Source organism: Accipiter gentilis, chromosome Z, assembly GCF_929443795.1.
Source record: "Accipiter gentilis chromosome Z, bAccGen1.1, whole genome shotgun sequence".
In the NCBI taxonomy this organism is placed as follows: domain Eukaryota; kingdom Metazoa; phylum Chordata; class Aves; order Accipitriformes; family Accipitridae; genus Astur; species Astur gentilis.
This window is the reverse complement of record NC_064919.1, coordinates 64,073,614-64,086,903: the sequence shown is the minus strand read 5'-3', so window position 1 is coordinate 64,086,903 and position 13,290 is coordinate 64,073,614. Positions and strand designations below refer to the sequence as shown.

Genomic DNA, 13,290 nt, shown 5'->3' with positions numbered 1-13,290 from the left:
TGAGGTTCTGCTCCATAGAGAAAGTAGTTTCTAATATGAGTTACTAATGAGTTATCGATGCCTCGTGGATTAAAAAAAACTTCTAATTTTTATCAAAAGTCTCACTTGATACTGTGAGGAGCAAGGACTCTTGGAGGACTACCACCTTGTTGAATGACGTAATAAGGTGCATTTGTGCCTGTTAGATGCCATCTCTTGAATGTAGCATGGCAGAGGAGAGAGTTGCTTGGATGCGTTAACCTGCTTCAGCACACTTAAAAACAAACTGAAAATTAAGAGTCCTTCTAGAAGGCTTCATGTGACACTGAAAAATGGAGCTATGTGTTTCTGAAGAAATACTGTAAATTTTTTGTATATACTGTTTTGTTAGGGAAGAGATGGGATGAGAATCTCTCATTTGTGCATTTTTCAGAATGATTCAATTAAACATATGCTTTTTCTCAGTGAAAACACTTTTGTGATGTTTGTTTAATGAATTATCGGCAAAATCAGTATATTCTGTGGAGGTTATCTTGCTGGTAGGTAATACTTGGTAAAACCTAGCATTTTCTAATTGGATCTTTATTTTATACAGCTAGAACAAATCACTTCCCTTTATGGGGAAGGAAGTGCTCCTTTTCAAAACGTCTATTTTGTGGAATCAAAAAGCTGTGTACAAAGTTTTTAATTTGCATAACCTGCTGAACCACATCTCCAGACATGTGGATGTCCTGCCATGCAAACTGTACTATGGAGACAGACCTCAGTGTTTTAATGGTCTTTGGAACCAGGACCCTCAAGGCTTTTGTTTCCTCTTGCTGGGGGGCAGAGGCTGCCAACAGTGCTGAGTTTGAGCTTTCCTTCCAATGTTGAAGGATGCTAGGAGAAGACTTTTCAGATGCTTTTTGAAGAAATGGAGTGGAAATTACTGATACTGCTTAATGTAAAGCCTCCTCCACAGATCTTGCTGAAAGATGTCATAATTCCTAGGGATTTTTCTTGCCTTGTTTTGTCCTGAAATGTATATAAAGCTGTGCCAGAATGGTTGATTTTTCCCTGGAATGGAAATATAAGAAGTTTGATTCATTCTGAATCTTTGTGCTGTATGTAGCTATAGCTGTGGAGGACTGCTGGTGTATTGAACAGCAAATGTTTTAGTTATTTGTTACTGTTCAAGCTTGACCTAGGTTAACAGGGAAGAACATGTGTGTTGGTTTTTAGGGTATACAAATAATTAGCATTTCCTGTTCTGTTAGCTCAGACAGAGTACTCCCATATGTGGGAGGAGAGGAATTACTTCAGTGCGACTACTTTGCTCATATTCAGAAATGCTAGCAGCATGGTAGCCTTACCAGAGTGAATGGATAGGATTTTCCTGTGGTATCATCTCTCTCTAACGTGCTGGGTCATCTCCCTCCTGGCCTTTGACTTGCACAGCTGCTCCTTGGGTGGCTGTTTTTGTTAAAGTTCTGCTTATTGGATTTGTCACATATAGTAGTAGTCTAAAGGGAGCCTTCTGCCAGCTAGATGATGAAGAGTTTTTCAAAATAAACAGTACCATCCGGTGAATAACAGTACCTGTGGTAGCAGAGCCTCCTGGTACAACGTGACGCTATCCATATTTTACTGATACTTCTCAGAGAGAATGAGGGATGGAGAGGTTTTTCAAATTTCAGGCAGCTGGCGCACACTTGTCATCAGCTTTGTATCTGCTGTTTGAGTCACCTGAAAACTTTTGACTTCTGTGGGGGAAAAAAGTTCATTATACTATCTTAGTACTAATTAATATAAGCAACAGATTTGCAAGGAAAGAGGGAAAGTGAAGGTAAACGTAAATAGCTGAGCACAGCTACTGAGAGATTTAAGATACTCATGCTTCTAACATAATTTTAGAATGTGCTTTCCTTTGCTTTGGATGATTTGGTGTCCTTTATGATAGCAATGGGGAATGGAGTGGTGAAAGTATTGGAAGACTAGAAGGAAAGACTTAAGTGTGAGAAGTTGTAGGAGCTTCTAATAAAATGGATAAAGAAAGTGGAAATAGAAAATTAAAAAATGTAGAACAGCATGCATTTGAGCTTCATTAGTAGAGATGGTGATTGTCAACAGCAGAAATTTTTTGCTCAGCCTTTTCCTTTACTGATGCCACTGATACCAGCCTGGGAAGAAAAATGTCTGTAAGACTCAGGGCACGTAATAATGACAGCAGTTTCTGCTGTTGCCTACAAGGAATGAGGGTCCTGGGGGAGAATTCATGTTTGCTGCCTTTGAGTACTCCAGCTCTTCTTCATGACAAATGTAGGACTTGTGCTGGCTGATGTTTTCTCTCTGCTTGGGTTGTGCCTGGTATCTTGGTTTAGTTTGTGATTCTTTCCTGCCTTTGGACATTTACAAATATATAAAGGAATTTAATACTTGTAGGCAGGATCAGAAAAAAGTCCTTCATACAGAGAGCTAATTTGAACTTCTAATCATCCTTATTGTCAGGCAGAATGTTTCAACTGATAAAGATCTTAGTTTCTCAGGAAAAAAATTGTGGTGAAGTTTCCAAAAGCCTTGACTGCAGAGAGCGAGGATTGCATGAGTGTCAGGTGCTGTGCAGACACAAGTGTTACAGACCGTCTAAGCCTGCTGAGGGGATTGAAAGGATTAGTTCTGAAGCCTCGAAAAAGAAAGTGGCAAGTAAAAGAGCCCAAGCTTGTACTTTTATTTTTTTATGGTTTAATTTTTTTTTTATAGGCAGTCCTATTTCTTCAGGAAAATCCAGTTCAGCTCACCATATCTAAAACTGTGAGTTGGCAGGAAGGTAAATGAGGATTGGGTAATGTAGTCTGTTCTCTTGGAAAGCTTGTGAGGGTGCCGTGTTAATCAGTTCATTTTACATGGAGTCATGTTGTCACCTGATTACATGTGTGTTACCAAAAGCAGCAATTAGAAGTGTAACTGGCATGGATTAAACTTCATGATATGGCACTGAATTGAAAGGAAAAAAAAAAAATGTCAGTGTCACAGATAGCTTGGAGCTCTTAGCCACTTGCTGGCATTCAGTATTAGGTTTTTATATCTGGAAATTGCCAAAAAGCGTTGACACTCACATTTTCATTAAATGTAACCTGAATATATAATACGAATGACTAACGATTACAAGCCCAAGGAAGAATTAATATCAGATTTTTTTATAATTTTATAAAAATAAAAAAATATTTAATTTTACATGAAACTATATTTAAGGTGTTTAAATTCATATGCCAAATTCTTGAATATAGAAATCAAAATCTAGTCGGTGTCCTCCTGTTCTTCCACTTTCTCTGCCTGCATCTATGTGTGTGTCCCGTCCCCCCCCCCCCCTCCCCGACATTCCTGTATGCCTGAATCAGCTAAAGACAGAAAGCCTAAAATAGCTACTTTCTAACCACTATATTGGTCTGTTTCATGAAACCCTCAATGAAATGGATGGATCTTGTAGAAAAATGAGCAGGAAAGTTTCTAGTAATTTTTTATTGTTGTTGTTCTGAAAGTGAGTGTGTTTAAAGAGCTTTTAAATGTTTTCTAGCTTTGCATGATGCTGTGTGTGCATGTAAGCATATGCACCCATGTGAAAAATGTAATGGACAGTGGGAATTTAGTTTGCTGTTTGGCTTTTACATTACAGAAGGCAATAGTATCGGGTTTTTTACTTTACACAGTATTCCTGTGTTTCAGTGGGGAGGAAAGCAGTGTGGTCAGTCTTCATTTGTTCTGCAGCATGGTGCGAGATACCTGGTCTGGGGCACTTGAGGCAGCTGGGGCTGGCAGGGGGCAGCTGGAGGGTGGCAGTTGCTTATGGCAAAACTGCCCCTGGGGACTCACACAGCCTAACTGATGATGGAAACCCGTATGAGTCCTGTCCTTGCCTCTGTCACCACGACCATGCTCCTGCCCTCTTCTGTGTTAGCTCTTGTGTTAGCGTGGCTGCACCCTGAGTTGAATCTCCACTGCAAGTGAGAGAGAACAGGCCTGCCTTAGGAGAAGAGTGGGGAGAGAGCAAGGGGCCAGTTTTCAGCGTTGTGGGAGGCAGTGGCAGCGTGTGCTTGGGCTGGCACTCCACCGACTTGAGGGTACCTCCTTTGACAGCACTGCACTGGAGCTCCAAAAGCTGCCCGCTCAGACCTGAGCAACAGCCAAGGTGACAGCTGTTGTACATACTGGTTAATGATTAAATCTGGTGTAAGTGTATAGTCTAGATAGACCAGACAGTGAATACTGTAGAAAAGGTAGAGCAAAATTCTTACAGAAGAGTTAGCAATTAAATTTGGTCCTTTCTGGTCTCAGGGTAGTTTCTTTACTTCTGCATAATCTACTGTAGAACTGCTACTTCATGGATTCGTAAGTTTTTATAAAAGACACAGGAAGAGCGTATGTCAGAGGTTGCCTCCTTTCCCTGTGTCTCAGTGCCACAGCTGCCATACCCAATGATGCTCAAGGAAACATTATTCTTTAAAATTTATTCCCACCTTTGCTTTCTGAGATCAGTACAAAGTGCGTTGACCTTAAGGTTGTGCTGAAAGATTAAGTTGTTGATTTGTTACCCTGAAACAGGAAGGTCGTGAGAAGGGCTGACGTGGATGAGGTAAGGAATCACTTGGCTCCATTTCTTTCCCAAATTATTCACTTTTGTTTAAAATGAGAAAACATGCTGTTTCATCTCTCAGAATAATCTGATTAGCATTCATGAACACCTTCCATAAAGCACGAGTTCCGCAAGGTGAAATAAATTAATCTTTGGCTTTCTCCTCCAAAAGTAGTTTGTCTACTCCAAAGTTGTTGTTATGTCCTTGCTGTTCTATTAACTATTTCTGGGAGCATTTATTTAACCATACAAAACACATTTTCCTCAGCTATTTCCCATACTCTCCCATATTAAGACTTGTGACAGGTCAAAGAGAGAGCAGTTTCTGTTGCAACTTCAGAAAATGGAAAATGAGAAACAACTTTGTTGCGTGTATAAAATTTTTGTGGTGTAGAACTGGGTTTTGAGGAGTGACTAAGTAAAAGCAGGTCTGATCTCTTGTGTACTGAAACATGTTATACCAACTTCAGCTTTTGAAATACTTTCAAAGCTTTTAAGTTTTCTGAGCCCTTTAGAGTCACAGCAGAGGAGAAGGTACTGTTTCTATTTTTGCTTGTGAATTGTCAGTATTTATTGAGCAACAGACAGTTACTTCTGTATAAGCCTGTTAGTGTCTTAATGGGGTTGCACAGGTGTAAATGAGGGTCCAGTTGAGAAATGCAGGAGCTGCACATCTGTTATCTGTTAGCATGGGTCCCCTGGAGGATGTTTACTGTTGGTTTGCCACCAAAGAGGGATATGGGGATGTGAATTTCTGATCCCATGTGGGTTTTTTGGGGCTGGCGCTAAAGAAAGTGCAATTTTACTTGCCGCACACTGATGCAGAATCAGAGACGCTAAGCCTGTGTTGTTACAGTGATGTTTTGTACAGCTTCTGGACTAGAATAAGAGTAAAACTTAATTTGCTGATATCATAAAGATGCAGTTTTAAGTATCTTTTTAAAAGCTCCCAGGTGAAAACTGCATTCTTGTATATGTCTTTGAAAAGGTTATGTGGAATAAAACAATTTGATTTGTGGCTTGTGCTACTTGATGTTGTTCAGAAGAAAGATTTATTTATATATATTTTTAGATCAAGTAAAGCAAGAACAGCAGCCCCTTCTCTCTACACTGTATTACAACTTAGAGGGATAGATAACAGAATTTTAGAAAGCTTACCAGAAATATAGTTCTTTGCTGTAGTGCTGTGTTGTTTGGTTTTCCTTTATGTGTAAGGTGCATCTTAGGTAATCAAAGAAAGTTCTTGTGGCAGTTATTTGCTGTGGTAGTCTGAAAGCTACTTTTTCATTTGTGGGAGAGAGCTCATCTGAATCATTTAAAATACCGATTTGTTAGATCTCCTCTCCCTGAACTCTCATAAAAATCCTCCCAAAGCAGTTGTGTGCTAGTTTTATTAAATCTTTTGGCCTTTTGGGTTGTATTTTGTATGTACTGTTGAATGTTAAATTTTGAAGTTGGTATGGTAGGCTTTCTAAGCATTTTGAGGACGTAATATGAATTTGAGTTTGCAAATTACTGTAATTGTGGAGTGGTGCTGTAGCATGGGAACACTGGGTCTGGAGAGAGTGAAGAGTTTTCATTTTTAATTCAAAATATTATTTGAAAAGATATCTTTCTACCATCTTTAAAGGCTGCATAGTCATAGGAATGACCTGAATGGATGTTTCTTGAACTGCTTTACTACTTTCTAAAGAGAGAATAAAAATCTTCTAGAAGTATTTTCCACTGAGATACAGCCTCATAATATTAATTTTTACCTTAATTTGATGTACTGCTCAGATTACTTATGGGTGATACCATAATAAAGAGCTTTTAATCACATTCCCTCTGTCTTGTTTGAAAGATGAAAGAGTGAAATGAAAGCAAGATGTGGAGAAAGGAGCGCTGTGGAAATTTTTTTTTTTCATGTTTTCAATTAAAAAAACCCAAACAGTGAAAGTTTCTAATATTTGCAAAAAATATACCATACCTAAATCAAAAATTGGAGGAACAGAGGGAGGATGGCATGGAGCTCTGCTTGGGGCCACATAGTGACTAGGTGAGTTGAGTATCCACGTGTGGTGTTAAGAAATAACTCTAAGCCAAGGAGGTGGCTGAAATTTGAGTAACTGATCCACATTGTATATGTGAAAATACCTTTAGACAGGTCTTGAAATATACTTGAAAATGGACAATCTGGTCTCTTCCTTTGCTGTCATACCACAGAATTTCAGGTACATGCAAATTACCTGCTAACAGCGATCATTAGTCACTGCAGTGAGTTTACCTGTTGACCTAGAGTCTTTGCTTATCAGACAGTGACATATCTATTAGTAACGACTGTAAGTGTCCTGAGGCTCAGTTGTCTCAACTTTCATGTAAAATTCAGACTTCTGTAGTATGGCCTCATAATTGGCTTCATCTGATTTAATAGGAAAGCATTTAAAACATCTTGAATTCAAGATCCATTTATTGTCCAAAGTGTGACTACTCTCAGTAGTCTGTTGCCAGTCAATTCTTGCAGATATGGAGAGACTGCTAGGTTAGCCTACCAGTTGTCCTTTTCTTTGAAAGTTTGGTCTGGTAGGGATGTCAGCGGCTCACTTCTTCCAGGAGAGGTATTTCCTGAGGTAATTCCACTCCTATTATCCCAAATTAAGAAATTCTGAAGTCTTTGTGCAGCACAGTGACTGATTTCAGCTGGTCCTTGTATGAGTTGCGAAAGAAACAATCCTGCGGCTAAGTTCTTGGGTTGGAAATTCTCAACCTTGCTCTGTGCCAAGGCTGCAGCATTATGTTACATCTGCATCATTTTATCGCACCTTGGTAAAAATAGATGCAGAACAGAAATTAGCACTGCACGCATCAGCCTTCCCTATGACACACAATTCAAGCAGAAGAAATGCTTTGAGACTCCCAGCACCTTAAGTGAGGAATGCAGAAGGAGGAGGTGTGTGTCAGAGAGGCAGTGCTGTCCCTGCAGTGGCCTTTTTTGAGAGCTTCATTATTTCTGCTATACACAACTTAACTTGTTTTCACTGCTATGCAGGCTGAATTGCTTTGCAATGAAAGTTGGTGATCCCTTAGAGAAAGTATCTTGTTTTGGTATTAGCTTATTCTTGAATACTACTAAAGTGATAACTTCACAGCTGCAAGTTCAAAGAAAACCTTTAAAAATGAAAGTTTTGGAAACAAAGTGGTAGATAGGAATGAAGAAGCATGAGACCAAGCCCCCCCTAAGCAGAAATCTTCTCAGTCCTTGTGTTTGTCAGATATCTTGTTGCTCCTTTCACTTGCTGCTAACGATTTCAGAAGAAAAGTGAACATGTAGGTTCCTAGAGGCAGTGCCTTGCAGATGTAGAAAACTGAAGAATGTCACCAAACTGCTATATTTGAGACTTAGCAGCCCTTTTCCTGGTGTCAGTTTTGGCTAGTTTGTCATCTTCATCTATGAGATATGTTAGTGGTTAGAGCAGGGATGGCCAGTGCTCCTGATCAGAAGAGCCATTCAGCAAAATAGTCTCTTGGCTTTGAACAAGAGAGCGGTCTCCCTGCATGTTGCAGGGGAAGGACAGCTGGTGGCATGATTCGAGCACAAACTGATCAGCTCTCCTGGTGACTCCATCCTTTGCTATGAGATGAGATGCAACTGGCCTATTGTAAATGTGCAGTGTGGTCCCAGAGCCAATGTAGTGAATGTAGTCCTGAACAGCTCTGAGGAAGTGACTGTGCCTACTGCTGGGACACCATTTTTCTTAGGTGGTCTTGGAAGCTAGTCCTGGGCTAGAGCGTGGTGCTGGGAAGCAGGAAGTGTTGAGGAACCTGATGTTGGAATGACACCAACTTGAGTGTGTCCTTGTCTCCATCTCCTGGTAACCCCACTTTCAAACCCTAGTGTGTTTGTCAATATGTGGTTGTCACGGATGAGTGATTTAGGATCCTTAAAGAATCTGTACAAGTGCGACTTAACAGAGTTTGATGGCAAGGTTCACTCTATTTCTTACTACGTGGGAGAAACATACAAATGAAAATCAAGTTAGAATTGATTTCAAATGATTTGCACAGAGATTGGAGATGCAAAAAGGTAAGAGACACTCCCATTGAGTCATGAGGTTCAGAATGGACCCTCTTGCTTTCTGAACTCCTAATGGAGCTTAGGTATGTCTAGATCCAAATGTGGTTTCAGACCTGGTCAATGGTTTATATCTAAGAGATTAAAAAGAGTAAGGAAAACCTCCCTATGAGTCATGAGGTTCAGAAAGGAACCCCTTGCTTTCTAAACTCCTTCTCAGAGAGGAGTCTAGGTGCAGCTGGATCCAGACTTAGTCTCAGACTTGGTCAGCAGTTTATGTCCAAAAGGTTGTATGTGCACAGTCCTTTTTATCACCTAGGATTTCAAAGTTTAGCATGCTATTAATCACTTACCGGTCTGTCCAGGTGTCCGGTGTTAGTTTGCTCTGAAGTTCAAGCCCTCGATTTCCTGAAACAGACTCTTGGGCATCGAGTCTTATAAAAATAAGTAACTTAATAGAGTGGTACAGCAGCAGGATCAGCTCCAGCTGGCTGCCTCTGGGGATGGACCAATGGAAGGAAGGGGGGAATGAGAAGGAGAAGGAGAGGAAGGAAGGAAGGAAGGAAGGAAGAAAGGAAGGACCCAAACAAAGAAATCCCTGGGCAGTTATGCCCATACAGACTATTTGTCTGCCTCTCATGCATTCTTCACACTCTTTGCACGTCTTCCACATGCCCTTTGGTCCAATAGTGTTTCTGGCCTGATGCCTTCTAACTCCTTACTGGATTCCTTCGCTGTCTCCAGACAGGCTGTCCATTATCTTGTTGCAGGTTGTTGTAGATGCTGTTGATGGTAGTAGCCTTGAAGCCTCCTTACCTCCTGATTTACCCTGGCTGTGGAGGCCCGTTTCGACTAAGTAGGTACATGTTCAGTAGATCTAAGTGCAAGTTAACAGCTTGCAGCCTAAGGCTTCAGCAAATCTACTCATGCTAAGTAAGTAAAGCTAAACAAACAGTGTAGTAAATCACACAACATTATAAACCTAAGTGTGATTCATTCTATTTAAAACTTACTTATTTAAGCTAAATGACTAATATCTCTTAATATTGAGAGGCATCCCTGCTCAAGGGGAAAGTTGCCAGGCATGCAGTCCAGTTGCCGTCCAGGGAGAATTCAAATAGGGCTTATCCAACAATGTGTCATGCTAAAAGATCTCATTGCTGGAGACTACCAACATGCAGCCACGCTGCCTAGCAGGGAGAGCTCAGAGAAGGCTCACTTAGGCTGTCATATTTACAAGATGAAGTGGCTGACTTGTAGTCAGATTGCATACAATGGGAGAGGTATGCATGAGACTCCTTGTACCCACAACTTTAACTGTGTCACTCTGCTCCTTTGTGGGTTTGCTAGAGGAGTTCTTGGCCTGGCTACAGCTCAGGACTTTACCTCCTTTGGAGACTGTACCAAACTGCTGCTGGTTTGGTTAGGGGGGGGTTGAGTGCATCCGTCACGGTGGTAACCATTCGTTGTGCGTGCATGCCAATAGTGTCAGTATTCGTGTGATACTGTGTTGTCTTGGTTGTATGTTGTGAAGTCTGGCTTTGATGAGCAATAAGACCTTCTGGGCTTGTACTAGAGCAATCAGGGGCCCAAATCCACAGGGCACTCTGCAGCAGACTGTCTGTTAGCTTTACAGACTGTGGGACGGAATGGCCCAGGCCTGCAAAAAATTCTTTCCTAGCAGGAAGAAAGCTGCTGTCTTAGAGCAAAAGCATGGCTTGTCCTCTCTTTATGCCAGTAGTGGTGGAGGCTGTTTTTTCTGCTCTTCAGGACCTGCTGTTAGGAGAGAATAGCAAGGGCCTCTTTGGGTTAGAAAAGAGGAGGTGGTTTGCAGTTGCCAGCTCGAGTACAGTAACACTTCAGTAAAGCAAAGCCAATGGGAGTTCAGAGCCTCAGGGCTACCTAGCAAAAAGTTAGTGTGTTTTACAGCCAAAATGTGTACCTTCAAGGAGTTGAGAGGGGGATTGCTCTAAGAGGGGTTCTTGGATGAGAGATGATATGATGCTGCTTGGTCAGGAAGGTGAATTTGCGATTTGATAGAGAAGTAAACAGTGACCAGAAATGGGCCTAAAACTTTCATATAACAAGAAGACTGTAAAAGACATGTCTATGAGACCCCAAAGTACAGCCACAACAGTCTGGAAGAAGTTCTTGTCATATTTTAGAAGTTGTAGTCTGATTGCTGTAGTTCTGTTGGCAAGTACACTGGAAAACATGCTGTTGAGTTTAGGAAGGTGGTTAATGCTCTGCGACCTCCCAGGCTGATAAAACCTGGAAGTGTCTCTGAAAACTGCTGTAGTACCTGAGAGGAGGGGATCATAAGAAGTGCTGGTGTATCAACTGAAGCCAGTCTCTTTCATTATGAGCAGTCTGGTATGTTCCTCCTTCACCTCTATACTTTGCCAGGAGAACATTTAGGCTCTCCACATGCTGTCTGCCACTGGACTGATGAAATCCTCTTCTTTTGTGTATATGTAGAAGTGTGCAAGCATGGGTGTTGAGGAACAGCAGGATAGAGAATAGGCTATACTTAACATGGAATATGTTGGGATAATCCTCTGCCAATATTAAGCACAGTTTCTTGTAAATTTTTCAGAATTGAAGTGTTGCATACGTTTTGAAAGAACCAATCCCTCTTAAAAAAAATTCAAAATACCGACATGAATGAGTACACTGATTTGAGAGAAACAAACAGATAATTTTACACACTTAGTTCAGGCTCAATAAAATTAATGGTAAACCATGACCAGACATGACTGGAGATGGTCAAAGGAGAGGCTGATTTAATGATGAAGGGGTCTTGAGATATTTTTTTTAATTTTCTTTTTTATTTCTGGCATACAAAGAATGTATATTTGTAATGATAAATGTTTTTAAGTCCCTTTTGTATCAGGATATTGATATTTTCATAAACTAACGGTTACATGAGTGGAACAATCCGGTTGGCCGATACCTGTGAAATTAGGACTCAGTGGTTTGAACTGCTACTTGAAAGCTGAGCAGTTAATTCCCTATTTTCACTATAACTGATAGAGTTTTCCAGGATGCTGGATGTATAAACAGCTAGCACGGGTTGTGCTGATCCTGCATGCCTTGTTTTACATGGTTTTGATGGAACATTGGGCCAGTTGAGGTGCTGATTTGTATGTATGGAAACAAAATTTGTATGTTTCAGAACACTGAGGTGCACTCTCGGTCCTACAAAGCTAAAATGAAATCTGTCTGCCTGTCTTTGGGGGTGGAAGGTGGAAGTCTGTGACTTGTTATATCATCCTCCCTGATTGTTGTCATTCTCCCCGCATGAGGGAGAGGTTTAAGACTGTTTCTTAACTCATCTGAGTCCATCTTAACTTGTGTTTGTACCATCTTTGCCTGTAGGGAGGAGGGGATTGTAGAAATCACGCAGTACCTCTGAATCCGTAGAGTGGTCAGCCTCAATAAGATCTCCCTGCTATTGTCTACTCATTTTCTTTCCTCCTTTTTTAGTATCTGAGCATTTAATGCAAATGATTCTGGAATTATCTTCACTGCACTCCCAAGAAGTAGTGGGGCATTGTTATCTTTGCTGTACAGGTGGAGAACTGAAGTACAAAGAGAGATTAAACGACTAGATAACACTAGGTCTTAGACCTTGAGGCATCTTAGCCATGAGATCATTTTTAGTATTTTGTCCTTCATTGTGAGGGTTTTCTCTCATGGTTTGACAAGCATAACTAACTAAAATAATCTTTACCACTTCTATACTTCTAGATGCTTGCTTTCCATTTTGTTTCTGTAAAATTACCTTCTTTCTCTATAGTTAGTTCTAGTGCTTCCAGTGATGCTCTGTTCGGCAACCGTATCATCTGCACGTACAATCTGGATTATTCAGCAGCAGCACCATCTGAGGGACAGGGTATTTAACAGTTCAGAAAACCCCATGGATGTAAAGAGTATGAGCTGAGTGAATTAGGGTTATTCAGAAATTCAGATTTAAACTGTCAGGTGTGCGCTGAAACAGAACTACTATTATTTAGCCTTTTGAGTAGAAGAGCATTAAGGGTGTTGTGTAAAGAGATTTAAGGATGTTATCAACTTGCAGTGCTGTATGCTCAGCTCATTGTTTGAAATACCAAGGGTAATGTTAATGGGCAGTCCACATAATATTCTTTTAAGCATAATGTTTCCCCTTTTAACTTCCTATGTCCCTGAGTTCCAATTTGCTGGCTTGCACTGCATGAGGTGCTCCATCTCACACTGTTCTGCTGACAACAGATCCATCACACAGATCAGCTGAAGCATGAAGCCAGATGAGTGCAGGGAAGAGCTCAGGAAATGCAACTACTTGGGTGTATATATACTGCAAAGCTCTGAATTCTTAACACCTGACTTTTATTCACTGTGATTTAAATCAGGATTTGAAAATAAATTGTGTGTTCAAAATAGCTGAAATAAACACAGTACTTGCCAATGTTGGGGAGGAGCATTTAATTTTCTTGCTCTGACAGAGACCTGCAATGGATCTGTAGCCATCAGTCTTGTGCTGAGTTGGCTGATTAATTTAAGACACTCAGTGTGTAAGTATTACAGCTGATCAAGTTTTCCGTCTCACTGAAGACCACATTTATACTGAATAATTGCTTTTAAATTCAGTATCACCGAAATCAATCTA

The 13,290-nt window shown here is 40.6% G+C and overlaps 1 protein-coding gene across 8 annotated transcripts in view; it reads left to right on the top strand.

The window, feature by feature from the left end:
- The window catches only part of MAST4 (microtubule associated serine/threonine kinase family member 4), a 312,156-nt gene that overhangs the window by 173,068 nt on the left and 125,798 nt on the right, over window positions 1–13,290 (top strand). The gene's annotated exons all lie outside the window — the stretch shown is intronic.